The sequence below is a fragment of the Somniosus microcephalus genome, unplaced genomic scaffold (genome assembly GCF_052327205.1).
Source record: "Somniosus microcephalus isolate GS21.2 unplaced genomic scaffold, FLI_Smic_1.0 scaffold110, whole genome shotgun sequence".
Lineage (NCBI taxonomy): Eukaryota > Metazoa > Chordata > Chondrichthyes > Squaliformes > Somniosidae > Somniosus > Somniosus microcephalus.
In genome coordinates, this window is record NW_028225297.1 from 492,744 (window position 1) to 502,261 (window position 9,518).

The following is a 9,518-nucleotide window of genomic DNA, read 5'->3' on the forward strand; positions in this document are numbered from 1 at the left end:
AAACTAAACAATCCTGGCTACAATGTAATAACATTTGTAGAAGTCGTGTGGGCAGATGTCACATGATCAGGCAGAATCATAGAAATTTACAGCACAGAAGGAGGCCATTCGGCCCATCTTGTCCGTGCCAGCCGACAAAGAGCAATCCACCCAAATCCCACTTTACAGCACTTGGTCCGTAGCCTTGTAGGTTACGGCAGTTCAAGTGCATATCCAAGTACTTTTTAAACGTGATGAGGGTTTCTGCCTCTACCACCCTTTCAGGCAGTGCATTCCAGACCCCCACCATTCACTGGGTGAAAAAATGTCTCCTCAAATTCCCTGTAAACCTCCTACCAATTACTTGAAATCTATTATTGACCCTTCTGCTAAGGGAAATAGGTCCTTCCTATCCACTCTATCTCGGCCCCTCATAATTTTACACACCTCAATTAGGTCTCGCCTCAGCCTCCTGTGTTCCAAAGAAAACAACCCCAGCCTATCCAATCTTTCCTCATAACTAAAATTCCCCAGCCCAGGCAACATCCTCGGAAATCTCCTCTGCACCTTCTCTAGTGCAATCGCATCCTTCTTGTAATGTGGTGACCAGAACTGCACGCGGCACTCTAGCTGCGGCCTAACTAGTGTTTTATACAGTTGAAGCATAACCTCCCCGCTCTTATATTCTACGCCTCGGCTAATAAAGGCAAGTATCCCGTATGCCTGCTTAACCACTTTATCTACCTGTCCTGCTACCTTCAGGGATCTGTGGACATGCACTCCAAGGTCCCGCTGATCCTCTGCATTTCTCAGTGTCCTACCATTTATTGTGTATTCCAACTGAATTCCATTTGCCACTGTTCTGCCCACTAGACGAGTCCATTGATATCTTCCTGCAGTCTACAGCATTCTGTTTCATTATTAACCACACGGCCAATTTTTGTATCATCTGCAAACTTCTTAATCATACTTCCTACATTCAAATCCAAATCATTGATATATACCAGAAAAAGCAAAGGGCCCAGTACTGAGTCGGTGCAGGCTCGATGGGCCGAAATGGCCTCTATCTGCACTGTGGGGTTTCTGTGATTCTGTGAGCCCTGCGGAACCCCACTGGAAACAGCCTTCCGGTCACAAAAACACCCTTCGACCATTACCCTTTGTTTCCTGCCTCTGAGCCAATTTTGGATCCAACTTGCCACTTTGCCTTGGATCCCATGGGCTTTTACTTTCGTGACCAATCTGGCATGCGGGACCTTATCAAAAGCCTTGCTAAAATCCATATAGACTACATCAAAGGCACTACCCTCATCGACCCTCCTTGTTACCTCCTCGAAAAATTGAATTGCGTTAGTCAGACACGACCTTCCGTTAAGAAATCCATGCTGACTGTCCCTGATTAATCCGTGTCTTTCTAAATGAAGATTTCTCCTGTCCCTCAGAACTTTTTCCAATAATTTTCCCACCACCGAGGTTAGGCTGACTGGCCTGTAATTATGCGGTCTATCCCTCTCTCCCTTTTGAAAGAACGGTAGCACGTTAGCAGTCCTCCAGTGGTCGGGCACCACACCTGTAGCCAGAGAGGATTGTAAAATGATGGTGAGAGCCTGTGCTATTTGGTGTCTTACTTCCCTTAAGAGTGTGGGATAGATTTGATGCGGGCCTGGGTATTTGTCCAGTTTGAAAGATGCTACAGCCCTTAAGACTTGGTGTTTGAGCATGTTTATTTGATGTAATATTTGAATAGAAGGCAATGAAGGGTTGGGCTTGTAGTTTGTTTGTGTGGGAGGCAGAGCAGCAAGAAGAGGTGGAGGGGGGGTGGGGGGTTGCGGGAGGAGTAAAATTTGTAAATGTAAATTGAGTGTTGAGTACTTGTATGAATGCGTAGAAGAGAAAAAAATGGGCGACAGCTTTAAGTAAAGAGAAAGCCAGCCAGCATATGCCTACGGCCATACTAGTCTGAATGCGCCCGATCTCGTCTGATCTCGGAAGCTAAGCAGAGTCAGGCCTGGTTAGTACTTGGATGGGAGACCGCCTGGGAATACCAGGTGCAGTAGGCTTTTGCTGCCGCCACAGGCTGCTCAACGTTTTGCACACACACGCGCACACACTGCTCTTAATCAATCAACATCCTTTTTGCTGCTCTCTCTCTCTCTCTCTCTCTCTCTCGCTTTCCTTTGACCATTTCTTCGCTGCACATTCTCCTGCTGCTACACAAATGCAAGGGGCTCCAGACACAGGGCCGAAATAAGCAGAAGAAGAAAATAAGATAGCCAAAATACACACACTGGCGGAGGGCCACCAGGACACAGCAGCAGAGAGGAGAGACAAGGTGCATAGAAAACTCGGAGGGACAAACAGCAACAGAACAAAGAAGAATGTCGAAAGAGCAGCAGTTAAATTCAGGAAAAAAGCAAAGCCAACTAGCATGCTGTTGAAATGCATGTGTGTTAATGCGAGGAGCGTTACAAATAAGATTGACGAGTTGCAGGCGCAAGTTGCCACATGGGGTTATGCAATAGTAGCCATAACGGAGACCTGGCTTCAAAATGGGCGGAATTGGAAACTAAACAATCCTGGCTACAATGTAATAACATTTGTAGAAGTCGTGTGGGCAGATGTCACATGATCAGGCAGAATCATAGAAATTTACAGCACAGAAGGAGGCCATTCGGCCCATCTTGTCCGTGCCAGCCGACAAAGAGCAATCCACCCAAATCCCACTTTACAGCACTTGGTCCGTAGCCTTGTAGGTTACGGCAGTTCAAGTGCATATCCAAGTACTTTTTAAACGTGATGAGGGTTTCTGCCTCTACCACCCTTTCAGGCAGTGCATTCCAGACCCCCACCATTCACTGGGTGAAAAAATGTCTCCTCAAATTCCCTGTAAACCTCCTACCAATTACTTGAAATCTATTATTGACCCTTCTGCTAAGGGAAATAGGTCCTTCCTATCCACTCTATCTCGGCCCCTCATAATTTTACACACCTCAATTAGGTCTCACCTCAGCCTCCTGTGTTCCAAAGAAAACAACCCCAGCCTATCCAATCTTTCCTCATAACTAAAATTCCCCAGCCCAGGCAACATCCTCGGAAATCTCCTCTGCACCTTCTCTAGTGCAATCGCATCCTTCTTGTAATGTGGTGACCAGAACTGCACGCGGCACTCTAGCTGCGGCCTAACTAGTGTTTTATACAGTTGAAGCATAACCTCCCCGCTCTTATATTCTACGCCTCGGCTAATAAAGGCAAGTATCCCGTATGCCTGCTTAACCACTTTATCTACCTGTCCTGCTACCTTCAGGGATCTGTGGACATGCACTCCAAGGTCCCGCTGATCCTCTGCATTTCTCAGTGTCCTACCATTTATTGTGTATTCCAACTGAATTCCATTTGCCACTGTTCTGCCCACTAGACGAGTCCATTGATATCTTCCTGCAGTCTACAGCATTCTGTTTCATTATTAACCACACGGCCAATTTTTGTATCATCTGCAAACTTCTTAATCATACTTCCTACATTCAAATCCAAATCATTGATATATACCAGAAAAAGCAAAGGGCCCAGTACTGAGTCGGTGCAGGCTCGATGGGCCGAAATGGCCTCTATCTGCACTGTGGGGTTTCTGTGATTCTGTGAGCCCTGCGGAACCCCACTGGAAACAGCCTTCCGGTCACAAAAACACCCTTCGACCATTACCCTTTGTTTCCTGCCTCTGAGCCAATTTTGGATCCAACTTGCCACTTTGCCTTGGATCCCATGGGCTTTTACTTTCGTGACCAATCTGGCATGCGGGACCTTATCAAAAGCCTTGCTAAAATCCATATAGACTACATCAAAGGCACTACCCTCATCGACCCTCCTTGTTACCTCCTCGAAAAATTGAATTGCGTTAGTCAGACACGACCTTCCGTTAAGAAATCCATGCTGACTGTCCCTGATTAATCCGTGTCTTTCTAAATGAAGATTTCTCCTGTCCCTCAGAACTTTTTCCAATAATTTTCCCACCACCGAGGTTAGGCTGACTGGCCTGTAATTATGCGGTCTATCCCTCTCTCCCTTTTGAAAGAACGGTAGCACGTTAGCAGTCCTCCAGTGGTCGGGCACCACACCTGTAGCCAGAGAGGATTGTAAAATGATGGTGAGAGCCTGTGCTATTTGGTGTCTTACTTCCCTTAAGAGTGTGGGATAGATTTGATGCGGGCCTGGGTATTTGTCCAGTTTGAAAGATGCTACAGCCCTTAAGACTTGGTGTTTGAGCATGTTTATTTGATGTAATATTTGAATAGAAGGCAATGAAGGGTTGGGCTTGTAGTTTGTTTGTGTGGGAGGCAGAGCAGCAAGAAGAGGTGGAGGGGGGGTGGGGGGTTGCGGGAGGAGTAAAATTTGTAAATGTAAATTGAGTGTTGAGTACTTGTATGAATGCGTAGAAGAGAAAAAAATGGGCGACAGCTTTAAGTAAAGAGAAAGCCAGCCAGCATATGCCTACGGCCATACTAGTCTGAATGCGCCCGATCTCGTCTGATCTCGGAAGCTAAGCAGAGTCAGGTCTGGTTAGTACTTGGATGGGAGACCGCCTGGGAATACCAGGTGCAGTAGGCTTTTGCTGCCGCCACAGGCTGCTCAACGTTTTGCACACACACGCGCACACACTGCTCTTAATCAATCAACATCCTTTTTGCTGCTCTCTCTCTCTCTCTCTCGCTTTCCTTTGACCATTTCTTCGCTGCACATTCTCCTGCTGCTACACAAATGCAAGGGGCTCCAGACACAGGGCCGAAATAAGCAGAAGAAGAAAATAAGATAGCCAAAATACACACACTGGCGGAGGGCCACCAGGACACAGCAGCAGAGAGGAGAGACAAGGTGCATAGAAAACTCGGAGGGACAAACAGCAACAGAACAAAGAAGAATGTCGAAAGAGCAGCAGTTAAATTCAGGAAAAAAGCAAAGCCAACTAGCATGCTGTTGAAATGCATGTGTGTTAATGCGAGGAGCGTTACAAATAAGATTGACGAGTTGCAGGCGCAAGTTGCCACATGGGGTTATGCAATAGTAGCCATAACGGAGACCTGGCTTCAAAATGGGCGGAATTGGAAACTAAACAATCCTGGCTACAATGTAATAACATTTGTAGAAGTCGTGTGGGCAGATGTCACATGATCAGGCAGAATCATAGAAATTTACAGCACAGAAGGAGGCCATTCGGCCCATCTTGTCCGTGCCAGCCGACAAAGAGCAATCCACCCAAATCCCACTTTACAGCACTTGGTCCGTAGCCTTGTAGGTTACGGCAGTTCAAGTGCATATCCAAGTACTTTTTAAACGTGATGAGGGTTTCTGCCTCTACCACCCTTTCAGGCAGTGCATTCCAGACCCCCACCATTCACTGGGTGAAAAAATGTCTCCTCAAATTCCCTGTAAACCTCCTACCAATTACTTGAAATCTATTATTGACCCTTCTGCTAAGGGAAATAGGTCCTTCCTATCCACTCTATCTCGGCCCCTCATAATTTTACACACCTCAATTAGGTCTCGCCTCAGCCTCCTGTGTTCCAAAGAAAACAACCCCAGCCTATCCAATCTTTCCTCATAACTAAAATTCCCCAGCCCAGGCAACATCCTCGGAAATCTCCTCTGCACCTTCTCTAGTGCAATCGCATCCTTCTTGTAATGTGGTGACCAGAACTGCACGCGGCACTCTAGCTGCGGCCTAACTAGTGTTTTATACAGTTGAAGCATAACCTCCCCGCTCTTATATTCTACGCCTCGGCTAATAAAGGCAAGTATCCCGTATGCCTGCTTAACCACTTTATCTACCTGTCCTGCTACCTTCAGGGATCTGTGGACATGCACTCCAAGGTCCCGCTGATCCTCTGCATTTCTCAGTGTCCTACCATTTATTGTGTATTCCAACTGAATTCCATTTGCCACTGTTCTGCCCACTAGACGAGTCCATTGATATCTTCCTGCAGTCTACAGCATTCTGTTTCATTATTAACCACACGGCCAATTTTTGTATCATCTGCAAACTTCTTAATCATACTTCCTACATTCAAATCCAAATCATTGATATATACCAGAAAAAGCAAAGGGCCCAGTACTGAGTCGGTGCAGGCTCGATGGGCCGAAATGGCCTCTATCTGCACTGTGGGGTTTCTGTGATTCTGTGAGCCCTGCGGAACCCCACTGGAAACAGCCTTCCGGTCACAAAAACACCCTTCGACCATTACCCTTTGTTTCCTGCCTCTGAGCCAATTTTGGATCCAACTTGCCACTTTGCCTTGGATCCCATGGGCTTTTACTTTCGTGACCAATCTGGCATGCGGGACCTTATCAAAAGCCTTGCTAAAATCCATATAGACTACATCAAAGGCACTACCCTCATCGACCCTCCTTGTTACCTCCTCGAAAAATTGAATTGCGTTAGTCAGACACGACCTTCCGTTAAGAAATCCATGCTGACTGTCCCTGATTAATCCGTGTCTTTCTAAATGAAGATTTCTCCTGTCCCTCAGAACTTTTTCCAATAATTTTCCCACCACCGAGGTTAGGCTGACTGGCCTGTAATTATGCGGTCTATCCCTCTCTCCCTTTTGAAAGAACGGTAGCACGTTAGCAGTCCTCCAGTGGTCGGGCACCACACCTGTAGCCAGAGAGGATTGTAAAATGATGGTGAGAGCCTGTGCTATTTGGTGTCTTACTTCCCTTAAGAGTGTGGGATAGATTTGATGCGGGCCTGGGTATTTGTCCAGTTTGAAAGATGCTACAGCCCTTAAGACTTGGTGTTTGAGCATGTTTATTTGATGTAATATTTGAATAGAAGGCAATGAAGGGTTGGGCTTGTAGTTTGTTTGTGTGGGAGGCAGAGCAGCAAGAAGAGGTGGAGGGGGGGTGGGGGGTTGCGGGAGGAGTAAAATTTGTAAATGTAAATTGAGTGTTGAATACTTGTATGAATGCGTAGAAGAGAAAAAAATGGGCGACAGCTTTAAGTAAAGAGAAAGCCAGCCAGCATATGCCTACGGCCATACTAGTCTGAATGCGCCTGATCTCGGAAGCTAAGCAGAGTCAGGCCTGGTTAGTACTTGGATGGGAGACCGCCTGGGAATACCAGGTGCAGTAGGCTTTTGCTGCCGCCACAGGCTGCTCAATGTTTTGCACACACACGCGCACACACTGCTCTTAATCAATCAACATCCTTTTTGCTGCTCTCTCTCTCTCTCTCGCTTTCCTTTGACCATTTCTTCGCTGCACATTCTCCTGCTGCTACACAAATGCAAGGGGCTCCAGACACAGGGCCGAAATAAGCAGAAGAAGAAAATAAGATAGCCAAAATATACACACTGGCGGAGGGCCACCAGGACACAGCAGCAGAGAGGAGAGACAAGGTGCATAGAAAACTCGGAGGGACAAACAGCAACAGAACAAAGAAGAATGTAGAAAGAGCAGCAGTTAAATTCAGGAAAAAAGCAAAGCCAACTAGCATGCTGTTGAAATGCATGTGTGTTAATGCGAGGAGCGTTACAAATAAGATTGACGAGTTGCAGGCGCAAGTTGCCACATGGGGTTATGCAATAGTAGCCATAACGGAGACCTGGCTTCAAAATGGGCGGAATTGGAAACTAAACAATCCTGGCTACAATGTAATAACATTTGTAGAAGTCGTGTGGGCAGATGTCACATGATCAGGCAGAATCATAGAAATTTACAGCACAGAAGGAGGCCATTCGGCCCATCTTGTCCGTGCCAGCCGACAAAGAGCAATCCACCCAAATCCCACTTTACAGCACTTGGTCCGTAGCCTTGTAGGTTACGGCAGTTCAAGTGCATATCCAAGTACTTTTTAAACATGATGAGGGTTTCTGCCTCTACCACCCTTTCAGGCAGTGCATTCCAGACCCCCACCATTCACTGGGTGAAAAAATGTCTCCTCAAATTCCCTGTAAACCTCCTACCAATTACTTGAAATCTATTATTGACCCTTCTGCTAAGGGAAATAGGTCCTTCCTATCCACTCTATCTCGGCCCCTCATAATTTTACACACCTCAATTAGGTCTCGCCTCAGCCTCCTGTGTTCCAAAGAAAACAACCCCAGCCTATCCAATCTTTCCTCATAACTAAAATTCCCCAGCCCAGGCAACATCCTCGGAAATCTCCTCTGCACCTTCTCTAGTGCAATCGCATCCTTCTTGTAATGTGGTGACCAGAACTGCACGCGGCACTCTAGCTGCGGCCTAACTAGTGTTTTATACAGTTGAAGCATAACCTCCCCGCTCTTATATTCTACGCCTCGGCTAATAAAGGCAAGTATCCCGTATGCCTGCTTAACCACTTTATCTACCTGTCCTGCTACCTTCAGGGATCTGTGGACATGCACTCCAAGGTCCCGCTGATCCTCTGCATTTCTCAGTGTCCTACCATTTATTGTGTATTCCAACTGAATTCCATTTGCCACTGTTCTGCCCACTAGACGAGTCCATTGATATCTTCCTGCAGTCTACAGCATTCTGTTTCATTATTAACCACACGGCCAATTTTTGTATCATCTGCAAACTTCTTAATCATACTTCCTACATTCAAATCCAAATCATTGATATATACCAGAAAAAGCAAAGGGCCCAGTACTGAGTCGGTGCAGGCTCGATGGGCCGAAATGGCCTCTATCTGCACTGTGGGGTTTCTGTGATTCTGTGAGCCCTGCGGAACCCCACTGGAAACAGCCTTCCGGTCACAAAAACACCCTTCGACCATTACCCTTTGTTTCCTGCCTCTGAGCCAATTTTGGATCCAACTTGCCACTTTGCCTTGGATCCCATGGGCTTTTACTTTCGTGACCAATCTGGCATGCGGGACCTTATCAAAAGCCTTGCTAAAATCCATATAGACTACATCAAAGGCACTACCCTCATCGACCCTCCTTGTTACCTCCTCGAAAAATTGAATTGCGTTAGTCAGACACGACCTTCCGTTAAGAAATCCATGCTGACTGTCCCTGATTAATCCGTGTCTTTCTAAATGAAGATTTCTCCTGTCCCTCAGAACTTTTTCCAATAATTTTCCCACCACCGAGGTTAGGCTGACTGGCCTGTAATTATGCGGTCTATCCCTCTCTCCCTTTTGAAAGAACGGTAGCACGTTAGCAGTCCTCCAGTGGTCGGGCACCACACCTGTAGCCAGAGAGGATTGTAAAATGATGGTGAGAGCCTGTGCTATTTGGTGTCTTACTTCTCTTAAGAGTGTGGGATAGATTTGATGCGGGCCTGGGTATTTGTCCAGTTTGAAAGATGCTACAGCCCTTAAGACTTGGTGTTTGAGCATGTTTATTTGATGTAATATTTGAATAGAAGGCAATGAAGGGTTGGGCTTGTAGTTTGTTTGTGTGGGAGGCAGAGCAGCAAGAAGAGGTGGAGGGGGGGTGGGGGGTTGCGGGAGGAGTAAAATTTGTAAATGTAAATTGAGTGTTGAATACTTGTATGAATGCGTAGAAGAGAAAAAAATGGGCGACAGCTTTAAGTAAAGAGAAAGCCAGCTAGCATAT

At 46.4% G+C, this 9,518-nt stretch overlaps 2 non-coding genes and 1 pseudogene across 2 annotated transcripts; all 3 read left to right on the top strand.

The window, feature by feature from the left end:
- Positions 1-1,920: 1,920 nt before the first annotated feature.
- LOC147082949 (5S ribosomal RNA) lies at positions 1,921-2,039 on the top strand. The gene has a single exon (XR_015076132.1). It is a non-coding gene; the product is annotated as a 5S ribosomal RNA (ribosomal RNA).
- Positions 2,040-4,462: 2,423 nt separating this feature from the next.
- Positions 4,463-4,581, top strand: LOC147082950 (5S ribosomal RNA). The gene has a single exon (XR_015076093.1). It is a non-coding gene; the product is annotated as a 5S ribosomal RNA (ribosomal RNA).
- Positions 4,582-6,996: 2,415 nt separating this feature from the next.
- On the top strand, positions 6,997-7,105 carry LOC147082951 (5S ribosomal RNA; annotated as a pseudogene).
- The last annotated feature ends 2,413 nt before the right edge of the window (positions 7,106-9,518 follow it).